The sequence below is a fragment of the Pan paniscus genome, chromosome 17 (assembly GCF_029289425.2).
Source record: "Pan paniscus chromosome 17, NHGRI_mPanPan1-v2.0_pri, whole genome shotgun sequence".
NCBI lineage: Eukaryota > Metazoa > Chordata > Mammalia > Primates > Hominidae > Pan > Pan paniscus.
In genome coordinates this window covers 87991383-88018161 of record NC_073266.2, presented here as the reverse complement: position 1 = coordinate 88018161, position 26779 = coordinate 87991383, and the positions used below count along the sequence as shown (strand labels likewise).

General features: G+C 41.7%; 1 long non-coding RNA gene across 2 annotated transcripts in view; it reads right to left on the bottom strand.

Annotated features, from left to right (window-relative positions):
- The window catches only part of LOC117976851 (uncharacterized), a 292637-nt gene extending 266879 nt beyond the window's left edge, over window positions 1-25758 (bottom strand). For both annotated transcript variants that reach the window (XR_008621909.1, XR_004667661.3), the window contains exon 1: window positions 21968-25758. This is a non-coding gene — a long non-coding RNA (uncharacterized LOC117976851). The remainder of the gene's footprint in view (window positions 1-21967) is intronic.
- Between the last annotated feature and the right edge of the window lie 1021 nt (window positions 25759-26779).

Sequence of the window (26779 nt, the reverse complement as noted above, 5' to 3'; positions counted from 1 at the left end):
ATTTACAAAGAAAAACAGGCATCTGTAACTCACATGGACTCACAGTTCCACATGGCTGGGGAGGCCTCACAATCATGGTGGAAGGCGAAGGAAGAGCAAAGGTACATCTTACACGGTGGCAGGCAAAAGAGAGGGCGTGCAGGGGAATTGCCCTTTTATAAAATCATCAGTTCTCAGGAGACTTATTCACTATCACAAGAATAGCATGGGAAAAATCCACCCCTATGATTTGAAGGGGTGGCCTGCCCCTCCACACCTGTGGGTATTTCTAGTTGGGTGGGACGAGAGACTGAGAAAAGAAATAAGACACAGAGACAAAGTATAGAGAAACAACAGTGGGCCGAGGGGACCGGCACTCAGCACACCAAGGACCTGCACCGGCACCAGCCTTTGAGTTCCCTCAGTTTTTATTGATTATTATTTTCATTATTTCAGCAAAAAGGAATGTAGTAGGAGAGCAGGGTGATAATAAGAAGGTCAACAAAAAACATGTGAGCAAAAGAATCTATATCATAATTAAGTTCAAGGGAAGATACTATGCCTGGACGTGCACGTAGGCCAGATTTATGTTTCTCTCCACCCAAACTTCTCAGCGGAGCAAAGAATAACAAGGCAGCATTACTGCAAACATGTCTCGCCTCCCACCACAGGGCAGCTTTTCTCCTATCTCAGAGTAGAACAAATGTACAATCGGGTTTTACACCGAGATATTCAGTTCCCAGGGGCAAGCAGGAGACAGTGGCCTTCCTCCATCTCAACTGCAAGAGGCTTTCCTCTTTTACTAATCCACCTCAGCACAGACCCTTTACGGGTGTCGGGCTGGGGGACAGTCAGGTCTTTCTCATCCCACGAGGCCATATATCAGACTATCACATGGGGAGAAACCTTGGACAATACCCTGCTTCCAAGGGCAGAGGTCCCTGTGGCTTTCCACAGTGCATTGTGCCCCTGGTTTATTGAGACTAGAGAATGGCAATGACTTTTACCAAGTATACTGCTTGTAAACATTTTGTTAACAAGGCACATCCTGCACAGCCCTAGATCCCTTAAACCTTGATTTTATACAACACATGTTTTTGTGAGTTCCAGGTTGGGTCAAAGTGGCTGGGGCAAAGTGGCTGGGGCAAAGCTTCATATTAACAACATCTCAGCAAAGCAATTGTTTAAAGTACAGGTCTTTTTCAAAATGAAGTCTCTTATGTCTTCCCTTTCTACATAGGCACAGTGACAGTCTGATCTTTCTTTTCCCTACATGATTCAATTATCTTCCTCTGGGTCGCTCCCATAACATGTAGGGATTGTGGGAGCTACAATTCAAGACGATATTTGGGTGGGGACACAACCAAACCATATCATTCATCCCCTGGCCCCTCCCAAATTTCATGTCCTCACATTTCAAAACCAATCATGCCTTCCCAACAGTCCCCCAAAGTCTTAACTCATTTCAGCATTAACTCAAAAGTCCACAGTCCAAAGTCTTATCTAAGACAAGGCAAGTCCCTTCCACTATGAGCCTGTAAAATCAAAAGCAAGTTAGTTATTTCCTATATACAATGAGGATACAGGCATTGGGTAAATACACCTGCTCCAAGTGGGAGAAATTGGCTAAAATGAAGGGGCTAGAGGCCCCATGCAAGTCCAAAACCCAGCAGGGCAGTCAAATCTTCAAGCTCCAGAATTATCTCCTTTGACTCCATGTCTTACATCCAGGGGATACTGATGCTAGAGGTGGGTCCCCATGGTCTTGGGCAGCTCTGCTACTGGGGCTTTTCAGGGTACAGGCCCACTCCTGGCTGTTTTCATGGCTGTCATTGAGTCTTCTGTGGCTTTTCCAGGCACATGGTGCAAGCTGTCAGTGGATCTACCATTCTGGGGTCTGGGGGACAGTGGCCCTCGTCTCACAGCTCCACTAGGCAGTGCCCCAGTTGAGACTCTGTGTAGGGGCTCCCACCCCACATTTCCCTTCCACAGTGCCCTAGCAGAGGTTCTCCACAAGGTCTCCGCCCCTGCAGCACACCTCTGCCTAGACATCCAGGCATTTCCATACATCCTCTGAAATCTAGGCAGATGTTCCCACACTTTAATTCTTGTCTTCTGCACACCCACAGGACCAACACCACATGGAAGCTGCCAAGGCCTGGGGCTTGTATCCTCTGAATCCACAGTACAAGCTGTACATTGACCCCATTTAGCCACAGATGAAGCAGATGGGATGCAGAACACAAAGTCCCAAGGCTGCACATAGCAGGGAGGCCCTGGACCTGGCCCAGGAAACCATTTTTCCCTCCTAGGCCCACTGTGATGGGAGGGGCTGCCATGAAGGTCTCTGGCATGCCCTGGAGACATTTTCTCCATTGTCTTGGTGAATAACATTCTACTCCTCATTACTTATGCAAATTTCTGCTGCCAGCTTGAATTTCTCCCCAGAAAATGGTTTTTCTTTTCTATTGCATCATCAGGCTGCAAATTTTTCAAACTTTTTTGCTCTGCTTCCTCTTGAACTTTTTACTGCTTAGAAATTTCTCCCACCAGATACCCTAAATCATCTCTCTCAAGTTCAAAGTTCTACAGTTCTCTAGGACAGAGGCAAAATGCCACCAGTCTCTTTGCTAAAGCGTAGCTAGAATCACCTTCGCTCCAGTTCCCAATAAGTTCCTCATCTCCATCTGAGACCACTTCAGCCTGGACTGTTTGGTCAAAAACACTCAGCAAGTCTCTAGGAAGCTCCAAACTTTCCCACATCTTCCTGTCTTCTTCTGAGGGCTCCAAACTGTTCCAACATTCGCCTGTTACCCAGCTCCAAAATCACTTCCACATTTTCAGGTATCTTAATAGCGGTATCCCACTCTCAGCACAAACTTACTATATTAGTCCATTTTCAAACTGCCTGGAAGAAATACCTGAGACTGGGCAATTTATAAAGAAAAAGTGATTTAATAGATTCACATCTTGATATGGCTGAGGAGGTCTCACAATCATGGAGGAACGTGAAGGAAGAGCAAAGGCACATCTTACATGGCAGGCAACAAGGGAGCATGTGCCAGGGAACTGCCCTTTTATAAAACCATCAGTTCTTGTGAGACTTATGCACTATCACGAGAACAGCATGGGAAAAACCTGCCTCCATGATTCAATTACCTCACACTGGGCACCTCCCACAATATGTGGGGATTATGGGAGCTACAATTCCGGGTGAGATTTGGGTGCATACACAGCCAAACTATATCAACATATATGTGGCCAACAAGCATATGAAAAAAAGCTCAGTGTCACTGATCATTAGAGAAATGCTAATCACAACCACAATGAGATACCATCTCATACTAGTCAGAATGGCTATTATTTTATTTTTTTGTTAGTTTTGAGACAGAGTTTCACTCTTGTTGCCCAGGCTGGCGTGCAATGGTGCAATCTCAGCTCACTGCAACCTCTGCCTCCTGGGTTCAAGCGATTCTCCTGTCTCAGCCTCCTGAGTAGCTGAGATTACAGGTGCCCACCACCACACCTGGCTAATTTTTTGTATTTTTATTAGAGACAGGGTTTCAGCATGTTGGCCAGGCTGGTCTCGAACTCCTGACCTCAGGTGATCCACCTGCCTCAGTCTCCCAAAGTGCTGGGATTCCAGCTGTGGGCCACCATGCCCGGCCTCAGAATGGCTACTGTTAAAAAGTCAAAAAAATAACAGATGCTGGCAAGGTTGCAGAGAAAGAGGAACACTTATACACTGTTGGTGAGAGTGTAAATTAGTTCAATCATTGTGGAAAGCAGTATGGTGATTCCTCAAAGAGCTAAAAACAGAACTACCATTCAACCCAGCAATCCCATTACTGAGTATATACCCAGAGGAATAGAAATAATTCTGCCATAAAGATACATCCACACATATATTCATTCCAGCACTATTAACAATAGCAAAGACATGCAGTCAATCTAAATACCTATCAATGACAGACCGGAACAAGAAAATATGGTACATATACACCATGGAATACTATGAAGCCATAAGAAAGAATGAGATCATGTCTTTTGAGGGAACATGGATGGAGCTGGAGGCCATTATCTTTAGCAAGCTAACGCAGAAACAGAAAACCGGATAACACATGTTCTCACTTGTAAGTGAGAGCTAAATGAGAACTCATGAACACAAAGAGGGAAAAACACACACTGGGGCCTACCTGAGGGTGAAGGGTGAGAAAAGGGAGAGAAGCAGGAAAAATAACTGATGGATACTAGGCTTAATACCTGGGTGATGAAGTAATCTGTACAACCCCCATGCCACAAATTTACCTATGTAACAAACCTCCACATGTCCTCAAGAACCAAAAATAAAAGTTAATAAAAAAAAATACTAGTGCCACTGATCCTTTTCCAGGCTCCAGCACAGCTCACAAAGTAATGATTAACTAAACAACAAAATTTTTATTGTATGTATTTTCAGTAAAAGAAAAAACAAACAAAAATTATCCAGCTCTCTCCCCTCATCTATACTTGGCACTTCATGTCAGACATGAAGCGTAGATCTATGAGCGCATGTGCAGGACAGTCCTCGATTTTCCAGTGCCAGCCACTGGTACTATGCAACCTCCAACACTGATTCTAATGTTTGATCATGGAATTTTGTCAATGGCTTGATTGCCATGTTCCCTGGATGAAAACCAATCAATTTTTATAGCTGGTTTTACAAGCATCTTGTCAATCAAGTTTGTAAATTGCACCCATTTTCCTTTAAGGAATTCACCTTTCCATAATCTCTCTGTAGCACTGGTCATTTCTCTACCACTACTGAGGGAGAAAAAAAGTCCATTTTAAAAATTGAAAATATTTAATTTTTTGTTATTCTAAATATCTGCAATTGCCTTACCAAAAAAAGGTAATGGGGTTTTGTTTTTAAAACGCCTCAAAGTTTGTATGGATTGGTGCCACACTTTGAAAGAATTCTAGCCCAGACATCATGCCACAATAAACAGGGATAAATGGATTCTATATCTTAAAAAATCTACTGTTAGGGCATTCACACATGACCTTTTGACTGCTTGTTCAAAATCTTCACACTCAAAAAGTCAACATTTATGAGCATACATAGATTCACATTTTATATTTACCTAGAAACCCAGTTACTATTTGCATTTATGAAATTATTTTGATTTTAATATATGCATTGCTATTTTCCTCACTATTTTTATTCCTCAATGAAACACTTTTAAGCCTTTGATCCATTTTTGTGAATTATGAGTATGATACAACACAAAACTAACAACTCAACATGCAAATTTAACAAATCTGAATAATACCATGCAAATAATATAAAAATATGCTGGTTGAGATAACTTCCTATAAATTGGAAGTTAGATAAGACAGACCAGTGGAATCCATAGAGTTCATGCACAGCTTTTAAGAGTAAAAGTATTATTAAGAATGCAATGGCATTCTATGAAAATCGTAATGAAACATTTATTACAAATATGTAAAATGTTCATAGGATGTTTTTAAACTTTTTCCTCTAAAACCACCAGCAGCACAACTGTTAGTCCACAAGAGACCTTGAAAGTCGAGAAAACTAAACGCTGTGCTGGAGATCCGGATGTGGACATCCCTTCCCAATGTCAAGTTCTGCAACATCAATCTCATTGATAGCTTGAAATTGGCCATGGTGGAGTCATTTATACCTTGAATATGCCCAATCACCATAAATTAAGACTTTTCGGGGTGAGGGAGTGCTGTGATGATACCCAGTTTACCAGCACAACACTGGGAAGGCTGCATTTTTAGGAGCCCTAGAGGCTCCTAAAAATTCTAACCATAGAATTCTAACCATAGAATCCCTTCTTCCCACATTCAATCAGTTGTCAAATCATTCATTCAGTCATTCAACATATACTTGAATACACTGTGGAACATGCACTGTTCCAAGCCCTGGGTCTAAGTGCAAGGGAGTGAACAAAACAGATGTGTTCTTGCTGTCATAGATGGATAATTTGGTAGTTGAGACAAAACTGTAAATTAGTTAACAAAAAATATAATATAAAACAAGTGCTATAAAGAAACAGAGCTGGGAGTGATGATGCAGTAACAGAAAGGAAACAGACCTGACTCAAACATCAGGGAAGCCTTCTCCAAAGAGGGCAAGAGGATGAGGCTGTCAGTTTCCAAACAGAAGGAAGAGCTCTGAAGGTTCTGAGTAGAAAATGCCCACCGTGTGCATCCCAGAATGCAGGCAGTGGCTGGAATGGTGGGAGAGAGGAGGGCAAAGGAAAGGAAGCTGAAGAGATGCTCAGGGTTGCATCCTCCTGGTCCTGAAGGCCAAGGTGAGGAGTCTGAAGTTTACTTCCAGGAAAATGGGAAATAATGAAACTGTTTTAGGCAGGTGAGCAAGATGTTATTTTATTTCTATATATTTATTTATTTATATATTAGAATATATTACATATATAATATAGATATGTCTGTCATATATATGTCTATCCTAATATATATTACATATATAATACAGATATATCTATCATAGCTGGTTGGGGAACAGAAGCAGTAGGAAAATTTAGGCAAGATGGAGGTTTGGACTACTGTGGTCAAAGAGAAGATGGAGATTGGTGGATAGATACGAGATATATTTAACACACGAAAACAACAGGGTTTGCTGACTCACTGCCAGGAAAACAGAAACTGAAGATAACAGTGTCCTGGCTTGAGTGACTTCGATGATGAGACAACTTATTAAGATTGAGAAGACAGGTAGAGGAACAAAACTGTGAAAGACAAGGGGAAAGAGAGAGGTTGGTGGAAACATCCTGTTTGAGAGGCCTCTCAGCAAACCACGGGCAAGGCCAGGTGGGCATTTGGATAATACTCACAGTGTTTCTCCTTTTCTATTACCATTAGCGAAGACCTTCAGGGGATATTTTGTCATCTAAAAATGCCCCCCTTATGGAATCTATCCCGTGCAACACTGCCATATTTGCCTTCTTAAAATGTCATGATGATTGTTGATTCTCTTTTCAAAAATTGCCCCTGCTTCCCTAGATTAACTTGAGCCACAAGCTCCCATCTGCTCTTACCTCTCACTACGTCTCTACAAACACCAGCCAAGTTAAAACATTCTCCCATCACTCCCCAGATATTTCTGATTGTACATTTCTTCATGTCCTGCTCTCTGCTTGTAGTTCTCCCATCACCGCTTCAGTTTCCACTACCTCAGACTACCTTCTACTACTATCCTGTCAGATGCCCTGATCTTTGTGACATCCTCTCAATTCAAACATGAATATGAATGTGTAACACTTAGGAAGTTGTGTGACAGGTTTTGTAAAAGGAACCCACACTTTGGCATCAGAAGCTCTGGGGTAAGTGCTATCCCTATCATTTATTATCTGTGTTTTGAAAAACTTGCTTAACCTATTTGGGCTGTGACTTATTCATTTATGAAATGGAAGTACCATGTGTGTTGTGGAAATTCAATGAAACTGAAAACAAAAATGTTTTCAAACTTTCAGACCCATAACTATGTTAGTTTCTCAATTTTTAACCCATGTTCCCTTTTGATAAACATAATAACAATGTTTAGCTTCTGAGTATAAATTCATGTCATAATGTTGAATATTTTTGTAAACACTCATCACTGCCTGGCGAGTCTTGCTTCTTTGAATGGAATGCAACCATCCTACTTATACCCACTAGTTAAAATCCCTGTTTGAAGGTAAAAATATGATTGGGTCCATCACTATCATTTGTATATATGGTTTATCATCTTTATTAAATACCATTATCTATCATCTTACTCATTTTTGCAATACATAAGTATTTATAATACAATCTACCTAGTAAAACCTCAATAAATATTAATTGAATCAATGAATTGATTGGATTCAATTGCAAATTAATTGAGCATCACAAATAAATTATTCTTGATGTCGAGAAAATTGAAAATAAGGACCTCACAAGAAGGATTCTGGGGAAAAAGAAGGCATTGTATACAACATACACAATTCATTTCTTCAGTCACCTTTCATCAGCTGAGACACACATTATCCATCTCATTCTACCACTTAGTGGTTTTCACCTTCCATAAATCATGTCTCTGTGTTTTCGCTCATACTGTTCTCTCTGCCAGGAATGCTCATCTCATTCCCCCCACCAACTCTCAGCACAACCTTAATCTTCCTAGAGAAAACCTAAATTACAATAGCTGGAACCCAAGGGAGAGTCAGCACCAACAATGCAGGAGAGAAAAAAAATGGTGGAAGAGTGTCATGCCAATGCAAGACTTTCTTTTATGATATACTGATGAATATACCAGTGATCAAATTTGACTCAATCCATAAATTACACCCTGCTATCCTTGAGTCAATAAAACTCATATTCTACTTAGGCCCACATGTGTCTAGGGCAAGTTCCTTCTGAATCCTCTCTTAAAATGTCTTGGAAACAAAGGCTATAAGAATCAGTCCTTGTCAAAAATAGATATTCTTCTGCCTGATGCCTACTTCCTCAGACCCATCATTTTGACATCCAATAATAGCCCCCAAGAATTGCACACATTTATTGAGAACATACTGTTTGCCAGGAACATTATCCTTTAATCCTCAAAGTTAGCTTATAATGTTGACACTTTCATTGTCCCCATTTTAGGGATTGGGAAACTGAGGATTAGTGAGATTGAGTAATTTACTAAGGGTCACACAGCCACTACACATACAGTGGCAGCAAAATTTGAACCCAAGTCTGTCTGTTTCCAAAGTTCAAAATGTTACACATTGGTTTATGATACCAGTGGTCCCATATGATTCTGCTCAGGGGTGCTTTCTTCAGTTTGCCCCAACATGCGTGTTCCCTCTCCGTATTACCCCCATAATTACTGACCACATGTTACAAGATTCAGGTTCCTGAACTTCTACAGTTAGAATCTTAATCAAGAATGGTGCCTAGGCTGGGTGTGGTGGCTCGTGCCTGTAATCCCAGCACTTTGGGAGGCCGAGGCAGGTGGATCGCCTGAGCTTAGGAGCTCAAGACCAGTCCAGGCAACATAGTGAAACCCTATCTCTACCAAAAATATGAAAAATTAGCCAGATGTGGTTGCACACACCTGTGGTCCTAGCTACTTGGGAGGCTGAGGTGGGAGGATTGCTTGAGCCTAGGAGGTCGAGGTTGCAGTGAGCTGAGATCATGCCACTGCACTCCCACCCGGGTGACAGAGTAAGACTCCATCTCAAAAAAAAAAAAAAAAAAGCCTATAAATTGATACCATCTTTTTTTCTTTAATCTAGAGGCTAGTTCCAAAAATAATAGAGATTTTAGACTACAATATTTCTTTCTCTCTGTAGACTTTAACATCTCAAATATCAGTGATGATTGCTTGTTAAGATGGAGAAGAGAATAGACACAAAATGCACCTCAACATTTGCCTGCAGTAAAATGCGTAAGCTGAACAATGATTAGTAAATAAGATGGCCACATTACAGAAAATAGGTTTAATAAAATGTTGATGAGCTTCCTTTCTTCAAAGGTTAATAACCAGGAACACTTCCAAGCTAGTATTTCATTGGTAACTCTGAGTTGTAAACATGAAACTTACTTCTCTAACTCTGATATTGCTCATCAACCAGAATTCAGTGCTCTTTAAATTAGGGCTGGCTTTTTGCCATTACTGGCAGTTTAAAAAACATTTACATTAATCACAAACATAAGCTGATCAGGGAATGCATTTCTTCTAAATCATCTGGGACACAAAAGATGATCTCCTTATGAGAGTTATAATTCTATGGAATTATTAGCTTTATTTTTCTAAGTGAGCATCAATTTTTCCTTCAGGACATTTGTGTCTTTGGTGTTGAAGAAAGAACTAGATTAATCAATCCTACACTAATCCTGAGAGCTGTAATCCTCTTTTTATTTTCAAATCGATATCAGTGCAATGTGACCAGCATTTAAATGACCATTCCCTGTTCTATTTGCCAGTGTTTTACATGCCAAAGATATTTTCCCAAGGAGTCCTGCCATCGTTAAGATCAAACTTACCAAGGTCTCCGAGTCTTCTGAATCGGTTCAAAAGTAGGGAGAATTGGATTTGAGAGTGGCTCCTAGGCCTGGTCATCAAAACTGACTGCCAGGCAACCTCCCGCGTTGTGGAGTAGCTTGGGAGTTCCAGCTGCCAGTGGTGGCTGCCAGTGCCTTCACTCCCTCTGGAGCAGGAAACTCCTACTTAGTTTATCAACTGTAACTGCCAGCAGGCATTCTGCTGTGGACAGGAGCCTTAAAAATGCAATAACAGAACAGGAACTGGCAGAGGCCTCCCCCACTTATTTGAATCAGAGCTTTCTGGGAATTCGCTACTTTGACTCCAGACCGCAGACAAGCTTCACCTTCTCCTCCATTCAGGCCCCTAACTGAATCAAGTCTTGTAATTACACCTGGAGCTGTGCCAGACTCCATCTGTATCTTACAGTGGAGACTCAAATAAGGGAAGCAGCTTCCCTTCCATTGGCCAGGACCTCTTGACGAACTGACCATTCACTATCACCAACTCTTATGATATTATAGTGGTCATCAATAGCAAACTATTTCGGAGTAAGGTGGCATTCTAGGATTTCCTGACGACCAAAGTTTAGCAAACCATCTATGACTCTCAGGGGAATTCTCAGTTCATGTCAGGTATAAACATATAGGCATTTTGTTTTACCTCCATCAGAATCAGCTGGAGAGAAAATAAAATCTTTCCTGCTTTATCATTCAGACCAAATTTCAATAAAAATTCTTATGGGAAATTGGGGAAAACAGCCTGCAAAATGGATTTTAAATAAAGATAACTTATCTTTATCATTAGTATGCATGCTAATGTATACTTACAAAATGGTAGTTTTGAATCTCCATCATTTTACTTTATTCTGACTCTGTTAAAGAACAAAGAGCTATTCTTCTTAGGATCACCAGGGAATGATGAAATGTCTCTGCCCAGTTTGAGAGCTTGCAGGGAGGCAGTCCCTTGAACAATGTGTATGGGAGCAGATGCCAGTTATCAGTGGCCCTTTCATGCACATGGTATTAGGAAGAGCACTTTCACCCTCCCCCTCTCCACATCCTCAAGTAAACGGTCATAAATGTACGACACTGTGAGGGTATAACTCAATCTCTAAAAGTTTTGTGACCAGATGTATAATTAGTTGCATTTGTCCTCCACCTAAGGAAAATAGGCCTGAGCCTCTCAGAGGGTTGCCCCATCTAAAGGACCCGGAAACCTTCCTTTGTCCTATTTACCCCCATTGTCAGAACTGGATACAAATCATGCCTAAGGATTCCAGTTAACGTGGAGCCTGCCTGTCTGGTAACTAACTCGAGCCACTTCCAAGGAGAAGGCAGTAGAGCTGGAGGCTCACATGGTCCACTTGAACATAGCCCTCCACAAGAGCTTGGCTTGCAATCTGAGACTGGCATCACTGATGCCTTGTACCACTGGATTGATCCAAGAGCCACCCTCTCCCATCCCTACTCCAATTCTTTCATCATGTACTAATTTCTTATCCACACCCAGTTAATACTTGGCCTTAGCAGATGAGCCACCCCCTGCCTTCTCCTGCCTTCTCCACCGAGGCCCAGTGCCTTTTCCCCTCAGTTCATGCAGTGAAAAGGGAGTATGGTCACACATCTTTCAAGCTTGTGTCTGACACAGCCCAGAGAAGTAGAAAAAACACACAGGTGTAGTTTCAGACCTCGAGGAAATTCTCACTCTCTCACAACCCGACAGCTACACCTTTGGAAAGACAATCTCCCTGCATATAGGGGTGTTTCATTGTGGTTGGGTTGGTTGATTTCTAACAAAACTCATACTAATAGAAGTCATGTGTACATCAGAAGTCTTGAATTAAGAAAAGAAGTCATTCTCCAAGGGGCTGCTCCTAATTATATTTTGCATTTTAACATTGACGATCCCTAGTCTTTGTTTCGGGCCTTCTATTTAGAACAGTGGTTTTCAATCTTGGCTGTACATTACAATCACCTGGGGAGCATTTAAAACTCACTATGCCCTGGCCACATGACAGACCAATTAAATCAGACCCTCTGAAGGTGAGACCCAGGTATCAGTAGTTTTCACAGCCCCCAGGTGATTGCAACGTGCAGCCATGGTTAAGGCCCGCTAGATTAGAGGGCCCTTCCTTAACTGGCTTTAACTGTTTTGATTTCAGGAATTTTACATACGCTGCAGTATATTTTCTTCATATAAAAATTATATTAAGTATACTCTGCTAGAGGAATTAGATATATAAAAGTTAAGGATGACTATTTCCATCAAAATGAAGTAAAACGTAAGCATTCTTTTTTTTCTCTGGAGAACCCAGACTAATACAGCGACTGTATTACTTGGTTCTCATGCTACTACGAAGAAATACCCAAGACTGGGTAATTTATAAAGGAAAGAGGTTTAATTGACTCACAGTTCCATATGGCTGGGAAGGCCTCAGGAAACTTACAATCATGGCGGAATGGGAAGTAAATACGTCCTTGTTCACATAGCAGCAGGAGAGAGAAGTGCCAAGCAAAGGGGGAGAAGCCCCTTACGAAACCATCAGATCTCGTGAGAACTCACTCACTATCATGAGAACAGTAAGGGGGTAATTACCTTCATGATTCAATCACCTCCCACTGGTTCCCTCCCACAACACATGAGGATTATGGGAACAAACAGAAAAGAAAAAAAGGTTAAAAAAAAAAAAGAATTCAAAGTGAGATTTGGGTGGGCACATGGCCAAACCATATCAGTGATCAGGTGTCCTAATTTGTAAAATAAGGAAATAACATCAGTTGATCTTCAAGATCCCTTTTATTTGTATAGTCAATGACATTTGAATAATGACTGCACCTCTGATTCAAACCACTTCTTTGGAAAAACCTTTGAACTAGAAGTTCAGTGTTTTACCAACTAGTAACTGTGTGTCTTTGAATAAATTACCAGCCTCCTCTGATCCTTAGTTTCCAAGCAAAACACATATCTATTATTAACAAGCCCACTTATAGCACTAGGGCTTTCCAGAATCATGCCCTTTTGATATATAGATCTACTTTACACTTGCCACTCTTTTTTTTACCTTTTCTTAAATTATTTAAAACCTATAGATTTTAAATATAGACCTGGCAAAATGAACTTTGTTATAATTTAGTAGTTTGGAAATAAGAATAAATGCTATGGTTAAAGCTAGCATTGTGACTGGGTTTTAGCAATATATTGTGAAAGGATAGATGGATTATTCCTTCTTGGATTCCCCTTCCAGTCCCTTAATGCCTGTATATTCTATTTTTTTTTTTTTTTTTTTTTGAGATGGAGTCTTGCTCTGTCGCTCAGGCTGGAGTGCAGTGGCACGATCTCAGCTCACTGCAAGCTCTGCCTCCCCGGTTCGTACCATTCTCCTGCTTCAGCCTCCCAAGTAGCTGGGACTATAGGCACCCGCCACCACGCCCGGCAATTTTTTTTGTATTTTTAGCAGAGACGGTGTTTCACCATGTTAGCCAGGATGGTCTCGATCTCCTGACCTTGTGATCTGCCCGCCTCAGCCTCCCAAAGTGCTGGGATTACAGGTGTGAGCCACTGCGCCCGGCCAATGCCTATATATTCTTTTAAAACAAAAACATACCAAAAAAAAAATACCCAGCTCAGGCCTGCTCACCAAATTATGGAGTTGCACATGGATTGTCCCAGTCTATGTTGTAGCAGTTGAACTATTAAGACCCACTGTTCAAAGAGTTGCTTCTCTCTTGATCCATGCAGGAAAGATCCAATTTTTCCAGAGGTCTGTGGACTGCTGCGACAATTCCCACCTCCCTTCTCTGCCTTGCATCCGTCTTAAGAAGTTATAACCCTTTACTTCCATACTGGGCTAAGAATCCTTCTTTTCTTTTCTGTTGGGTTTTTACTCATTCAATCAATTGCCTGTTGAGTGTCCTGTGGCAAGCACTGGTCAGAGTGCTTGAGATACATCAGTGAATAAAACAAAGCAAGACCCCTGCTCTTGTGGATCTTACATCCTTGTGAGGGAGAGACAGACAACCTACATAATACATCAATAAATTATACAGCATACCGGAAGGTGGTAAGTGCTAGGGAAGAAACAAAATGTAGAACAAAGTTAGAAGGACTAGGAATGCAGGAGGGAGTTGGTCGGGGCCAGAAAGGAATGTGATTTCATATAGGGCAGTGGTCCCCAACCTTTTTGGTACCAGGGACCAGTTTTATGGAAGACAATTTTTCCATAGACAGGGGTTGAGGGGGATGATTTAGGAATGAAACTGTTCCACCTCAGATCATCAAGCATTAATTAGACTCTCATAAGGAGCACCCAGCCTAGATCCCTCGCATGTCCAGTGCACAATAGGGTTCGCACTGCTGTGAGAGTCTAATGCCATCGCTGGTCTGACGGGAGATGGAGCTCGGGTGGTAATGCTCACTCACCCGTCGCTCACCTCCTGCTGTGCAGCCTGTTCCTAACGGCCCATGGACCGGTACTGGTCTGTGGCCCGGGGCTTGGGGACCCCTGATATAGGGGACCTTGTTCCAGGTCTCCAGTCAGTCCTATAATTAAGTGACCAACCTGGCCACCCAAACTAGTTACACAGATCTCACACATTACCATAGGCTGAATATCCCTTCTCTGAAATGCTTGGGATGAGAACTGTTTTGGATTTTGGAATATCTGCATATATACAGTGAGACATCTTGGGGATGGGACCCAAGTATAAAAATAAAATACATATACATTTTGTATACATAGGCTGAAGATAATTTTATACAGTATTTTTAAACAATTTTGTTCATAAAACAAAGTTTGTGTCCTTTGAATCACTGGAAAGTAAAGGAAGCGAGCGTGGAATTTTCCACTTGTGGCATCATGTCGGGGCCCAAAACCTTTCCAATTTTGAAGCATTTCAGATTTCAGAGTTTTGAATTAGGGATGCTCAACCCATATGTGTTTTAAACCATAAAGCAGTATAAAAATAGCAGGATCTATTATAATAATCATCATTAGTCCGAGCCTAATTTCAGCTTATGAATAAAGGCATAAAGAATAAGTGGAGACTCTTCCTCATTTACTCTCTCCCTCTCACACACACACACCCCACGTACACACACACACAGCCACACACCACACACACACCACACATACACACACCACACATACACACCACACATATACACACACCACACATACACACATACACACACACCCCATGTACACACACACACACACACAGCCACACACCACACACACGCAGCCACACACCACACACATACCACATACACACATACACGCACACCACACACACACCACACATAAACACATACACACACACACCACACATACACACATACACACACACCCCACGTACACACACATACACACACACCCCACGTACACACACACAGCCACACACCACACACACCACATACACACACCACACATACACACATACACACACCACACATACACACACACCCCCCACGTGCACACACACACAGCCACACACCACACACACACCACATACACACACCACACATACACACATACACACACACCACACACACACCACATACACACACCACACATACACACATACACACACCACACATACACACATACACACACACCACACATACACATACACCATACACACACCACACATACACACACACACCACATACACACCGCACACACATACACACACACCACACACCACACACACCCTACACATACACACCCACACACCACATACACACATACCATACACACATACACACCACACATACACACACACACCACATACACACATACACACACACACCACACATACACACTGTAGACACACATCCACACACACACACACCCACACGGACTTCTTTTGTTATTGTTGAGACTGGGTCTTACACTGCCACACAAGCAGGAGTGCAGTAATGCGACCATAGCTCACTGTAGCCTCCAAGTCCTGAGTTCAAGCAACACTCCCACCTCAGCCTCTTGAGTAGCTGGGACTACAGATGTGCACCACCACGCCCAGCTAATTTTGTTGTTGTTGTTGTTGTTGTTGTTGTTGTTGTTGTAGTAGTAGACATGGGGTATTTTTGTGTTACTTAGGCTGGTCTCAAACTCCTGGCCTCAAGCAATCCTCCCACCTCAGCATCCCAAAGTGCTGGGATTATAGGTATGAGCCACCACACTGGGCCACACCAGACTTCTTTACCCAAAGTATTTTTTCAAAGCTACATGTCACCTTTGAGGAAGCAATTTTGTGCATTTTCTGCTTCCTCTATTCAAAAACCTTTGACCTCATCCTCATCCCTTCTGAGGCCAACGTCTCTGCATTTAGGTGGCCTTTGACCAAGAATGCAAAACCACTTTCCTATTATACCACACTAGTATAGTGAGGAAGTGTCTATGGCCTTCGAAAACCAAGCTACAATTTCTTTTATATCCCTTTCTTTCGTGTAAACTTCAACAGGACTTCTGCTCAATTTGAACGGGTAAATGGGAATTGGGAATATTTAGGATTTTTTTTCATAACATGCAAGGAATACGTTCGATCATTTTTCCATCTCTAAACTACTAGTGATTATTGCCATAAGCATTGTGCTTCTCTGTTGTGATGCAGCTGAGTTCTAAGATGATGTTTCTTTCACCTGATAGGTTAGGGTTGCCATTATTTCCTGGAACATCTGATTGCTCAGCTGATTGTTCAGACATGTTTTCACTGAAACTCTTGATGGCTCAGACCCCTAGTTCAGATCTCTAGTTCTCTCAGCTCATTTGCTTTTTAGTGCATTTTAAACTTTAGAGACTTTGAACTTTCCCTTCCTTTTGAAGTGGCCATAACCTGTTATACGTAACCTGTTATATGTAACAACATTGATGCTGACATGGATAAAGAATTAGCCCTGAGGCTGGTAAAAGTCCTGGAGTTCCAAAATCACCACTAATAAGACTTCTCTGCAGTTAAACGGTGATAACAAACAGCAATCGCTTATCCACATCCATTATACAGCAGAAGGCCCGCTGCTTTATTGACTGGCAGAAAACAGTTTCCATTTCATGAAACAATAAAAATTAAATTGAGTGTAAACTCTCCCAAGGTCACTGCCTCTAACCTTATAACATCAGAAATGAGGGCTGTAAACCCCACCGTGAACCATATGATCCGGAAGAAGCCAGAGTCGATTCCTGGGCTCCGTGTGCAGCACCCCATGGGCACTTGGCTGTGCGTGGCCTCCCATGTTTCTTCTTGTCAGGTCGTGGCTGGAACACTCTTCCTCCCCACATCTGGCAGATGCCTTCTTGACGGCAACTGCTGCCTGCCCAGCCCACCGAGTAATGCAGCGTGTGTCCATGTCATGCTGAGGGTCATCCTGCCAACCTGCACTGCTGGTGGCATAAGGAGTCGTCACTCCTGGTATGAACTGCCCCATCAGCATAATCGCCACCCTCCAGGATTTCCTTGGCCTCTCGTTCTTGTCTGGGTTACCCTGTGGATCTCCTAGGGAGAACTCAGTACAATTTTAACAGCTAAGAATTTTATAGCCACAAGTTTCTCAATTGCAAAGACCCATCTTCTCTGCACAGGTATCATAGAGCAAATATTGAGTGAAAGCTGAGATGAAAAGGGAAATTAAAAGTTTATCCCAACTCCCTTCTTCCCACCATAAATGTCCCAAAACTGTCCCAGTTAAAAGTATCAGAATTATAAAAACATGAGAAAATGTTCCAATAAAATAAGTAAATTCAATGAAATCCCTATCAAAACTATAGCAGGTTATATTGTAGAAATTGACGGGCTGATCCTGTATATTTTCTTAATGTAAAGGACTTGAAACAGCCAGAACAATTTTGAAAGGTTAGAAAAAAGTTGTAAGATTTGTACTACCCCATTTCACAATGATGATAAATTCACAGAAACAACAGAGGGTGGTACTGGCATAAGGCTAGGAACATAGACCAAGAGAAGCTAGAAATAAGCCTTTACATTAATGCCCAGCTGATTTTTTTTTTTTTTTTTTGAGATGGATACATGCTGCAATGACCAGGCTGGAGTGCAATGGGGCCATCTTGGCTCACTGCAACCTCTGCTTCCTGGGTTCACGCAATTCTCCTGCCTCAGCCTTCTGAGTAGCTGAGACTACAGGCACGTGCCACCACACCTGGCTAATTTTTATATTTTTAGTAGAGACAGGGTTTCACCTTATTGGCCAGGCTGGTCTCGAACTCCTGACCTCAAGCGATCTGCCCACCTCGGCCTTCCAAAGCGCTGGGATTACAGGCATGAGCCACCACGCCCAGCCCCCCAACTGAGTTTTGACAAAGGTACAGAGGCATTTCAACAAATGGTGCTGGGATAATTGTATAGCCATATGCAAAAAAAAAAAAAAAAAAAAAAAAGAACAGAGACCCAAAAACATACCATATGTAAAAAATAATTTGAAATCGCTTATACATCTTACTATAAAATCTAACTCTATAAGATGTCTACAATAAAACATAAGAAAAAATTACAGTGACCCTGGGTTGGGCAAAAATTTCTGATATAACACCAAATGCATGATCCATCACAGAAAAAAATAATTGTGCTTCATTGAAATTAAAAACTTTTGCACTTCAAAAGATAGTGCTAAGAAAATGAAAAAACAAGTCACAAACTGGGAAAAAAATAATTGCAAATCAGTTCTCATATAAGAATTGCATCCAGAATAAAGAATTATAATTCAATAATAAGAAAACAATTCAATTTTTATATGGATAAAAGATTTGAACAGACATTTCACAAGACATCTGAATGGTTAATGAGCACATACAAAGATGCTTCATATTCTTACTCTTTAAAGAAATGCAAATTCAAACCCCACTGAGAACCACTACACATGCTGGAATGGCCATTATCAAAAAATAGAAAAAAACAAGTGTTGACAAGGATATAGAGAAACTTGAGCCTTCGTACATTGCTGGTGGGAATGTAAAATGGGGTAGCCACTTTGGAAAACAGTCTGGCAATTTCTTAAAAAGTTAAACAAATTTACTATACAACCCAGCAGTTCAACCCCTAGAATTTTACCCAATAGAAATGAAAATATGTGTCCATACAAACACATGTACATGAATGTTCATAGCAACAGTATTCATAATAACCAAAAACAGGTGAATGGGTAAGCAAAATGTGTCATATCCAAACAGTGGAATACTATTCTGCAATAAAAATGAGGACAAGCACGGTGACTCATGTCTGTAATCCCAACACTTTGAGAGGTCAAGGAGGGAGGATTGCTTGAGCCCAGGAGTTCAAGACCTGCCTGGGCAACATAGAGGGAACCCATCCCTACAAAAAATTTAAAAATTAGCCAGGCCTGGTGGCATGCCTGTAATTGCAACTGCTTGGGAGGCTGAGGTGGGAGGATCACTCGAGCCCAGGAGGTAGAGGCTGCAGTGAGTCCTCATCTTACTACTGCACTCCAGCCTGGGCAACAGAGTGAGACCCTGTCTCAAAAAATAAAAAATAAATAAATAAAATAAAATAAAATAAAATAAACTACCGATCCACGCTACAACATGGATGATTCTCAAAAACATAAGCTAAGCAAATGAAGCCAGACACAAAAGCTACATTTATCTAAAATGTCCAAAAAAGGCAAATTTGTAGACACTAAAAGCACATCAGTGGTTATCTAGGGCTGAGTGTGGTTGCAATGGGCAGGAGGTTACACTTGGAGGAGGGAACTTGTCCCAAACTGGATTGTGGTGATGGTTGCACAAGTTTAAACAAACACTTACTAAAAATAATTGAATTGTACATTTACGATTGTGGATATTGTGGTGCGTAAATTATATATATATATATATATATATATTTTTTTTTTTTTTGAGGCAGAGTCTTGCTCTGTTGCCCAGGCTGGAGTGCAGTGGTGCAATCTCAGCTCACTACAACCTCTGCCTCCGGGGTTCAAGTGATTCTCCTGCCTCAGCCTCCCAAGTAGCTGGGATTACAAGTGTTTGCCACAGTGCCCAGCTAATTTTTGTATTTTTAGTAGAGATGGGGTTTTGCCATTTTGGCCAGGCTAGTATCCAACTCCTAACCTCAGGTGCTCCACCTGCCTCGTCCTCCCAAAGTGCTTGGATTACAGGCATGAGCCACTGCTCCCAGCCTGTAAATCATATTTTAATAAAATTGTTTAATGAAAATCAAGATCTAAAATCTCAATATGTGCTATATCTCAAATATTATATTAAGTATAAATATGTGTTCCAAAAATAATAGAAGAGAATACTTCTAACATATTAACAGTTGTTACCTCTCTTTCATGGACTATTGAGTGACTTTTGTTTGCTTGGTTATATTCATCTGTGTTTTTCAAATACTCAGTAATAAGCATGTATTGCTTTTGTAATTGGAAAAATCAATGCTTATTTGTTTGTTTTTTATGGAAGACATCCCTAGTAAAAGTAATATCAGGAAGTAGGAATGTTACAATTTCCTCTAAACATGTCTAGTATCTGGTAACTAACCCGATGTTTGTGGTCAGTCCTACACCTTGGTATAATACCAGTCCCTCAAAATATTTTAAGAATCAATTTGCCATTCGTGCCACTCACTCCGCTGCAAAGTAAAATCTATTCATGTGAAATCTGCCCCCGCCGGCCCATCTGCCCTCCTTGCATCTCCAGGCCCCACTCTTGAGAGCTCACCCACTTCTCACTCCGCCCCTCCTGGATGCCAGGATGGAAGGAAGAGGCAGTAAATCAAAAGGAGACTTTGCTGATCTCCCTGGTCAGGGCTCCAGGAGGAGCCGGGGGCAGGTGGGACAGGTTGGGGCGATTGCAGCCCCTGTTGAACAAGAGCACACCTGATTGCTGCCAGAGGGACTCAGGCAATGCCTCTGACGCCCTGGGAGCAGGGAGGTGGCCAGGCCGCTGCACCCACCCTGCATCAGCCCTGCACCTGCGCTGCACCCCCGCTGCACCCGCCCTGCACCCACGCTGCACCCGCCCTGCACCCGCACTGTACCCACCCTGCATCAGCCCTGCACCCGCGTTGCACCCGCGCTGCACCCGCCCTGCACCCGCACTGCACCCACCCTGCATCAGCCCTGCACCCGCGTTGCACCCGCTCTGCACCCGCGCTGCACCCGCCCTGCACCCGCGCTGCACCCGCCCTGCACCCACCCAGCATCAGCCCTGCACCCACGTTGCACCCGCGCTGCACCCGCCCTGCACCCGCCCTGCACCCGCGCTGCACCTGCCCTGCACCCGCACTGCACCCACCCTGCATCAGCCCTGCCTCAGCCCTGCACCCGCGTTGCACCCGCGCTGCACCCACCCTGCATCAGCCCTGCACCTGCGCTGCACCCCCGCTGCACCCGCCCTGCACCCACGCTGCACCCGCCCTGCACCCGCACTGCACCCACCCTGCCTCAGCCCTGCACCCGCGTTGCACCCGCTCTGCACCCGCGCTGCACCCGCGCTGCACCCCCGCTGCACCCGCCCTGCACCCACCCAGCATCAGCCCTGCACCCGCGCTGCACCCGCGCTGCACTCGCCCTGCACCCCCGCTTCACGAGCTCTCGCCGCTCATTACTCCGGCAGCCTCCACCTCCCTCTCGCCCTCCCGCAGCGCCTGGTGCCTTCCTTCCCCAATCCTAAAACCAGTGGCTTTCCCCATGGCCTCTAGGGAGGCCAAACAGTGCAAAGAGTGTGCGCTCTGCCCTGCGAGGCCAATCAGAAGCTGACTCTGCAAACGCCGGGCGCGGCAGGGCTCCCCCGACCCCCGCCCCGCTGCTCCAATGGCCCTGCAGTCCCGTTCGCTGCTGGCTTCTCTCGTCACAGCATCAGCTATGCACGGACAGGCTGCGTACAACTTCAGCTTCCTGAGCTCCAACACTGATCACCACGGCAGAATATCAAAGACCAGACTGTATTTCAAGCCAAGCATCGATTTTTAACGCTTTGGGAAAACATTGTACCTTTGGCTGATCCTGTTTTAGTTCTTGGTGTGACTGGAAGGTAAAGGGCCTCTCGACTGGCAGGAGGCTTGGCCAGATCCGGCAGAGGAGGCACCCCTGCAGGCTTCAGCCCAGCGGCCTCTGCTGGCCTACTGTCTTGGCGCAATGCCAGCGACGGAATTTAACACCCGTCCCCAAACCAAGTGCTAAAATAAATAGACTGGGCCGTTTTCAAAAGAAAATGGTCACCTCCACAAAAACTGAATGCACGTAAATTGCTCATTCCTGGGAGAAGGGAGTACCGGAAGCCAAAGTACACTTTTTATGACAGCCTTGCAGATAAAATAAAACTTTACCAGTCTCTAATTTTTTTTTTTTTTTTACTATTTTACTTTTTTCATAGGCTCGCAGTACTGTAAAAATGTTCCAGATAAAATCGGCATTACTACTAATTCACAGTGATTGATTGCTACCTTGAACACAGGGACGGGGACAAGAGAACAGCGCACGTGGTATTGTTTGTACTTACACGGTTTGAGATCCAAGGGGAAGCCACAACATATATCCCCAAGAGGGACAAGCACTCCAACACCATGAATACTTTGCAAACAAATAAAGAGAGTTTATGAATAAAAGTGTAAAAGCATCACCATAATGTCATGGGAAGAATACAGAGCGAGGCTCTATAAAAACCTTCATGCAAAACCTTGAATGTCCACTTTCTACTCACGTACCCTTGACCAAGTCCTCACCTGTAAAGCAATATACCCCTCTTTCCTTCCAAGACACATGGTGGTGTTGTAAGGACCAAGTGATGTAATATAATGCAAACATTTGGGTTACTAAAAAGCGTCATACAGATGTATAACATTTTATTTTGAATATACTTTTCATAGGAATTTTTCAAAAGCACACAAAAAGAAGAAAAATCTTGTAAGTATTATATGCTGCATTTCTTCAGTGCCTTGCCTGGTATTAAAAGATCTAGTGATTTATTAATGCTGATGAAGATTTAATGTAGGATTTTCATATTAAAACATTAAACTTTTGTAAATGAAGGCATATTTCAAAAGAAAAGAACCTAGGAGTGTTTGTATGCTAATAACAGACATTCTGAGCTGTGTCTGTTCATTAAAATCAAATTTTCCAAGGCAACAAGCTGAGGATTCTTTATTTATTTGTAGGTTCTTAGTACTAAGAACTATCTGAACATTTTCATTAGAATAATGTTTGAGTGTTAATATGGCCAAGATCTCCTAATTTGTTAACTAGGAATAATACGCTAAAAGAAAGCTGTTCTGATCCTACAATTTATTTAGTGGATTTCTCACCACCCTTGGAAGGAGTCTTCATTTTAAATTAAGAGTAGACTGAAAAACAACAATTTAAATCAATCTGCTTCAAATGGTCACATTTTTAAACTTTTCTGAGACCAAAAAAATAATTATTACCTCTCGCTTTTTCCTTCATGAGAGATTTTGACACTTTAGACATGACTTGTCATTGACATCAATAGTGCAAGGCCCATCTATAATCAAAGTTATGAATGGCGGCAATTCATTTTTATATTCTCAAGTCTTAAAAATTGTTCTCCTTCTTCTTACATCTAGCCACTACCCACAGCTGGCACTCTAATATTTTCTAGCCTTCTTGGCCTCACCCACTGATTCACACAAATCCTCTTAAAATGCTGTTGGGCATCCCGATAGTTGCATGGGAAAAGAAGGGGCCAGACAAGGTCATGCTTGGCATGAACAATGAGGACAATAGCATTTCAGTCATGAGCAGGAGAGGACCGTTAAGGCGCAGGGAGAGTTGCAGCTCTCTGATGACAATGACACTATGCAGCCACATGTCTGAGGTCCCCCTAAACGGCCACTAACTAATCTGGTGATGGTGAGAAAAGGCGTCCAGGTCTTAGTTTGCTCATCTGCAAAAACATCTAATATTTGGGGGTGAGAGAATCCACAACTTGATCCAGTTATGCAATTTATCATTGTAGAAAGAGCAGTAAGACTAAGGCGAAGTTTTAGTCAATTTATATGAGTTTTTCCATATTGAGGCAACCCACACTTGGTCTATTAAATTGGTGTCAAATACTTTCTCACTTTTTGTTTGGTTTTTTAATCCATTTAGTATATTACTCCTATGTTGTTTTATTTTATTTCTAACTCAAAATATCCTTGAATTCATGGAAAACAAATGAGTTTGGGGAAATAATTGGCAAAATAGCTCAGTATGCTTTCAGATTTTCTCCCACCAAAAGTATCTCTGTCCTTGGCACTTTATGCTAAAACATGTTGAACTCACTGAAGCAGGATGAATGGCATTCATTTCTTAACCCATATCGTAAATAATGCATCATGGTGTGAGGTTCAGGGAAACAATTCTTGGGAGGGGGGATTATATAAGTTTCCATTTCAAAGTGAAACATCCCCAACTCTATGAGAAAATGTCTGAGCAATAAGAATATAAAGCTGGCAAAGTTGGGTGTTTGTGTTTAAGGTATAAGTTTCATCTCTTCACAAAAGACAAATTTCTTTTCCTTTTAGCTTTGTTGCATGGCAGTAAAACATTCTCTAAAATAATAAGCCATGGGACTGGCTGCTTCCCTTTTCCTCAAAGAAACAATGAATTCATAGACTATAAACGTATTCTGTTATATAGATAATTTTAAAGGACTGAAAGCTATGGTGAATCCCCTTGTCTGATTATTGTCTCACACACTCTGGAGAAACTCAGAAAGGCAAAGTACACAGGCAATCTCCTCCCCACACACCACCCGACCCCAAAATCAACACAGCCACCCACATAGGCACACATGAACACGCCTTCCTAGAGGAGAAAGCCTTTTCCAGGAAAAGGAATCAGTAAGAGCTCTGCTGACCACATCCTGGGTTTGGGATCACCTTTGCAAGGGGAAAGACTTTGCCAAAGAAATAACATGAATTTTAAATGTCTCAAATGCTTTTAAAATTAAATGTTTGGATTTTTTAAAAATTGCCATTCTCTGGCACCTCCACAGAATAGATTAGTGGTAAGTAAAAATCATTTCGTGAAATAATGTGGCAAAAATACGTAACAGTCGAGGGCAGCTCCTATCCTTGCTCATAGTCAAGGGCAGACGCGACACAGAGTCAGGCAGGAGAGCAAATGTGGTGAAAGACCAGAAAGACACAAGCCCTCAAAGGATAGGCCCTGTGGCTCCTAGATTAGAAGTCTGACTTTTCAAGACCATGAAAGGTGATGGGATAACTGTTCTGTAATTTTCATATGGATTTCATAAATAGGCTTTTCCAGAATTGCAGCAGAAGGGAGTTGGTGTGGACCCAGAGAATATGTTACCAGAAAGAGTGCTGCTGACGCCCGAGCACAGGCAAAGAGCCTCGGGGAGGCCGCCCCGCACTGGAGACCCGGCAATGTTGAATGGACACAGAACTTGCTGACAGTTTCATTATAATCACTCAGGGAACTAAACAGGCACTCCTTTTCTTGTAGCAAGAAATAGAAAAATGCTTGGGCACGGTGGCTCCTGACTATAATCCCAGCACTTTTGCGAGTCCAGGGCAGGAAGATCACTTGAGTCCAGGAATTTGAGATCAGCCTGGGCAACATAGTGAGACCCCATCTCTACAAAAAAAATTTGTTTTAAAATTAACTGTGCATGGTGGCACACAGCTGTGGTCCTAGCTACTCAGAAGGCTGAGGTGAGAGCCTGGTTCAGCCTGGGAGGTCGAGTCTGCAGTGAGTTCTGATGGTGCCACTGCCTTTCACTCCAGCCTGGGTGACAACGTGAGCCCCTAGCTCTACAAAAAAAAAAAAAAAAAAAAAAAAGTGGAAATAGCCTAGAAAAATCTATTTTTTCCCTCCTTTCATAGGTTTCCCTTACAAAGAATTTTGGGTTTTATTTTAATAAAATTTTTATTTTATTAAAATAAAAATAAAATTATTTTATTAAAATAAAAATAAAATTTTTATTTTATTAAAATAAAAATAAAATTTTTATTTTATTAAAATAAAAATAAAGTTATTTTAATAAAATAAAAATAAAATTTTTATTTTAATAAAAGTAAAATTTTTATTTTAATAAAATAAAAGTAAAATTTTTATTTTATTAAAATAAAAGTAAAATTTTTATTTTATTAAAATAAAAGTAAAATTTTTATTTTATTAAAATAAAAGTAAAATTTTTATTTTAATAAAATAAAAGTAAAATTTTTATTTTAATAAAATAAAAGTAAAATTTTTATTTTAATAAAATAAAAGTAAAATTTTTATTTTAATAAAATAAAAGTAAAATTTTTATTTTAATAAAATAAAAGTAAAATTTTTATTTTAATAAAATAAAAGTAAAATTTTTATTTTAATAAAATAAAAGTAAAATTTTTATTTTAATAAAATAAAAGTAAAATTTTTATTTTAATAAAATAAAAGTAAAATTTTTATTTTAATAAAATAAAAGTAAAATTTTTATTTTAATAAAATAAAAGTAAAATTTTTATTTTAATTTCCTTTTTTTTTTTTTGGAGACAGATGTCACTCTGTCACCCAGGCTGGAGTGCAGTGGCACGATCTCAGCTCACTGCAACCTCTGCCTCTTGGATTCAAGAGGTTTTCCTCCTCAACCTCCCGAGTAGCTGGGATTACAGGCATGTGCCACCACGCCTGGCTAATTTCTGTATTTTTAGTAGACATGGGGTTTCACCATGTTCACCAGGCTGGTCTCGAACTCCTGACCTCAAGTGATCTGCCCGCCTCGGCCTCCCAGAGTGCTGGGATTACAAGCATGTGCCACCACGCCCGGCCTAATTTCTATTTTAATTTCAATAGTTT